Here is a 4,836-nt window from a genome sequence, read left to right as displayed (position 1 = left end):
GGCGGGCTTTTTAAATTTACCTAAAACGGGGGAGAGAGATTAGCTGCAATCAGTTTGAAATGCTTCAAAATTGAACACTAAATTCAATACTATGGTTTAATTTAAAATATATAGGTGCACTATTTCATTAAAGATTGAAAGAGGCATACTTTATTGGTATCAATTACAGCGTTACATATCTTTTTAGATAAAAAAAAAAAAGCGCCACAGTTTGCAATAGTTTTCGGTTCATATATAACAAAAAAATAATACAGTACATTAAAAAAAAATCTACATATATCATTAATGTACTAAACCAATCATAATCGAATATAAAATCTCAAATCCATTATCGTACATGTAAATCCTTAATTTTCAACTGGTCATCGACTAAAAATCGATCATCGAAGCAACTCTTCACCAGTTCACTGTCAATACAACGTTCATGATTTATTCAAATATCTAAAATGAATTATGATAGAATTTTTCAGTAGTATTTAATTTAACCCCAAAAAACTGAAAATTTATGTGTGGATAAGTTTGCGAACGGAACTTTATTGTCTGAATGAATCATGTTAATATCTCTCAAACCATATCAATTTTTATGGTACATGTACATGAGGTACAAAAAACAAAAATATTTATAAATGTACAAACGCAGGGTCAAGTAAGCAATTAAATAAATCGAGCTAATATTTTTTTAACAAATATGGACCATTTTTTTAATGAATCAATATCTATGGTATTCCTATTAAGATTCCGAGTCCCAAATTTATAAGTATTAACCACTTTTAACATTTGATGAGTTTTTTTCTTTGATTAAGTTGCGGAATAAAAAATGCCTAGCATTCCATTACTTAGTGGTATTCGTCACCCAAAGTACGTGTTTTTATTACTTAATGAACACATTTTCTAACATCTTTCTGTGTTACCCGATCCTCCAGTTTAAATTGGTAATTCAAGTTATGATTTTAGGTTCTAAATTTTGTGAATATGACTCTCAAATCGTTTTGAAGTTTCTTAAGATAAATTTCCTGTTCAAAGTTTTCCATGAAGATTCTTTAAATCAAACATTTGATTGAATTTTCTACATTTCTAAATCAATCTTGTAAAAACTGATTTATAGGCGTTTCGTTAACAATAGATTTTAGCCAGTTGATACTAGAAAAACTTTGATTAATCCAGTCATAGGAAAGACCACATGAGCTGAGTATAGCTCTCACACATTTCAACCATGGGCGCAAAAACGAACCCTCAGAAAAACATTTATAAAAATAGCGATACATTATATGCATATGATTACAATCATGCGCCAAGAAATGGTCGTTAACGGTTAATGAAAACAAAACAAAAATAATGGTTTTCAGAAATGGGGGAATTTTACGAACAGAAGATGTGTGGTTTTATGTATGAACAAATTGAAGTAGTGAACAGTTTTTGTTATCTCGGACTTTTGTTGAATTACAATGGCAAAGTTTATGTTACGCAAAAACATTTGTCATTACAATGTATGAAGGCGCTTTTTGCACTGAAAAGGAAATGTTGTAATATGTAATATGTAATATGTTTTATGTTAATGTAATCCCTCTAAAAGTTTTCAATATCGTAAAATTGCTTTTCTTCAAATTTTTCCTCTGCAAAAAATATCTAGCACAACTCATTTTTGTTTAATGATGATCAATTTGGATTTTGAAGTAAACAAACGAAGTCATAAATTGTATGTATTTTGTTTGTATGCGACTATTTCATCTCACTGGCGTCGGAAGCAAATTGAAAGTGGGGGGGGGGGGCTAGACTAATCCTCAGAAATATTGAGGGGAAAAAAACTAATTCCCTAAATCATGGAAATCCTAATCCGTGGGGGGGGGGGGGGGAGTATACCTATACTTACAAAAAAAAAAACTTACCTACAAAATCCCCCCCCCCCAAATCCAAAGGGGGGGGGGGTATGCCTATGACTCCAACTTCTCAATCTTTCAAGGTAAATTTAGGAACAATTACCTTTGCTGCGAGAAAAAGGGGGGGGGGGGGGCTGAACCCTCTAAGATGCTATGTCCCTTATGGTTAGGTCTAACTTTGCAAAAAAATTGGGGGGGGGCTTAGCCCCCCCCCCCCCCTAGCCCCGCCGGTTCCGACGCCTATGCATCTCAAGAATGGTGTATATCACAATAATGGACTATATATATGATCAAATAACTTGAACCCCCCCCCCCCCCCCATTTAACCAATTCTTATGTAGTATCGAATCAAAATCAAATATTTATCCAACATTATACAGAGGTTGGCTAACATATTAGACTCAACATAAGTCACCATTGTCCATGACCTGTCCATCTATGATGTCACTTAAGACAATTTTGTGTTTGCAAATGCACTATATCATTAGTGGTCAAGGTAGTGCTTATTTCACATTTTTATTCCATATCATTGGAGGTTACGATTTTTGACCGCTAATGATATAAATCTGAAATTATATCATTATAGCGGACGGTTAGGTACTTCGTTAATGATAAAATTATATCATTAGTGGTCAACATCCTGACCACTAATGCAACATTATATCATTAGTGGACGGTGTATCATTAGAGGTTGCTACAGAGCGGTTTTACAAGTCTGTTTTTAAATAGATTGTCAATCAACACAATTATCCACGTTTTCAATCAAATGAAAAATTAAATGGTTGAAATCGGAAAAATCAACCTTTGAAATGTCAAATAACATAAGTCGACAAATATAGCGGACAGTATGAAAGAGTTATAGTTTTGAAACTGAAACTTTTAAGTACATATTACAGTTAGACCGTAAGGATCAAGTTACAATTCTGTTCAAAGACAGTTTAAAACTCTGAAGTCGGAGTCAATTTTCAACAAGGTCAATTTTCAACGTGTTGATGTCATAAGAGGTTTGAAATATATTTTTCAAGCTGTGGAAAAACGACCCCGGGTATAAATTTCACGACTTTTGGTCTCAATTTTCGAAGTTTTACAATAATTTTTGAATATTATAAAATTGCTTATCTTCAAATTTTTCATCAACTAAAATTATCTAGCACAACTCCTTTTTGTTTAATGATGATCAATTTGAATTTTTTGAAGTAAACAGACGAGGTTGTCAAACATATTAGACTCAACATTAGTCACCATTGTCCATGACATGTTCATCTATGACATCACTTAAGTAGGTTGTGTTTGCAAGTGCAAATGTCGTCACTTTTTCCTTGATATTTTGCCTTTGTAAGTATAGAGTGCAGGTATACTCAAGTACGATTATGAAATAGCGTAAATTGCTCAAACCCAGGTTATACGAGTATAACTTGGGTAAACATTGAGTTTATTCCTTATAATTTAATTTTCTGTAACTTACTGTACAAATTTTGAGCGTTTATTTTAAAAAAGTGATATTAATCTGTTCAAAATTCAAACGTAACGTCAAGCGGATTAGTACGTTTTTTGACATTGGTGCATTGTGACGTGTCTTGTGAGGTGCAAACCAGGTTATCCAAAATAACTGAATTTTTCTATCCAATCAAATGCCGCATTACAACCAGAATTAAATTATATCATATTATATCATTAAAGGTTGCAATCCATCCTCTAATGCAATTGAAAATGTGTGCAAATGTATATCATTAGTGGTCAATATCATTAGAGGTTACGATTTTTGACCGCTAATGATATAAATCTGAAATTATATCATTAGCGGACGGTTCGGTACTTCGTTAATGAAAAAATTATATCATTAGTAGTTAACATCCTGACCACTAATGCAACATTATATCATTAGTGGACGGTGTATCATTAGAGCTTGCTACACCGCTCCTATACAAGCTTATCGTAGAAGAGAGGTTTTACAATTCAATTCAATTCAATTTATTATCCTTGAGCTTTACAACTCAGTGAAGTGAACATATTAAGGCAATATAATCATGTACATATCTTAAGATATAAATGAACATAAATGTATAAGTAGCTTAAACTGTAGTATTATTACAATGCTGCGCTCTCATTTTGGAAGCGCTAGATAAATATTTTCCTAAATTATTGAGTTCCTTTGTATTGTTAACACTTAAAAGTTTAGCTAGCTTAAAAACACTTGGTTTTTTGTAATAAAAACTCTTTGTATATTTCTTTCGTAATTCAGCGTAAAAAGGACATATGAGTATAAAGTGGAACTCATCTTCTAAATCTTTTTTATTACAATGATTGCAAAATCTTTCATTTCTTGGCACCTTGTTGTGTCGACCTTTTTCAATATTTAAAGAGTGTGATGAAGTTCGAAAAATACTTATAATTTTTTTTGAAGTATAATCAATCGGTCTCCTAAGATAAGTTTGCAAACAAAAATTATCCACAAGGTGTTGATATAACCTACTCTTCGGAGATGTCGAAAAAGATGACATCAAACTTTGTTTATTAATATCTAATATTCTACATTCAATTATCTTGTAGGTTTTACATTGATTTGAACAAGTTTCGTCAAACAAATATTTTAGACCCATGCGAGATAACTCGCTTTGTATGGAAACCATCCAGTTATCGTTATTGACAAGCATGCTTTCGTATGCCTCCTTCAAGATAATGTTATTTGTATTAATTTTTAACCAGTATTTGAAAATTCGTAGTTTTCTTCTAATTTACAAAGGAAATCTACCCAGTTCATAATACACTAAATTATTTGTAGTTTTTTTGTTGACCCCAAGAATTCTCTTACAAAAATTGAGATGTACCTTTTCTATATCGGGTGCTTTGTGGAAACCCCAAATTTCACAGGCATATGAAAGAATACAAATCTAATTTTCATTTTATTGTTTGGTGGCGATCCTTTTTCGTAGATCATATATTAACAGCAAAGCAGAAA

Source organism: Crassostrea angulata, chromosome 7, assembly GCF_025612915.1.
Source record: "Crassostrea angulata isolate pt1a10 chromosome 7, ASM2561291v2, whole genome shotgun sequence".
Taxonomy (NCBI): domain Eukaryota; kingdom Metazoa; phylum Mollusca; class Bivalvia; order Ostreida; family Ostreidae; genus Magallana; species Magallana angulata.
The sequence above is the reverse complement of the archived record's forward strand: the minus strand, read 5'-3'. Positions refer to the sequence as shown.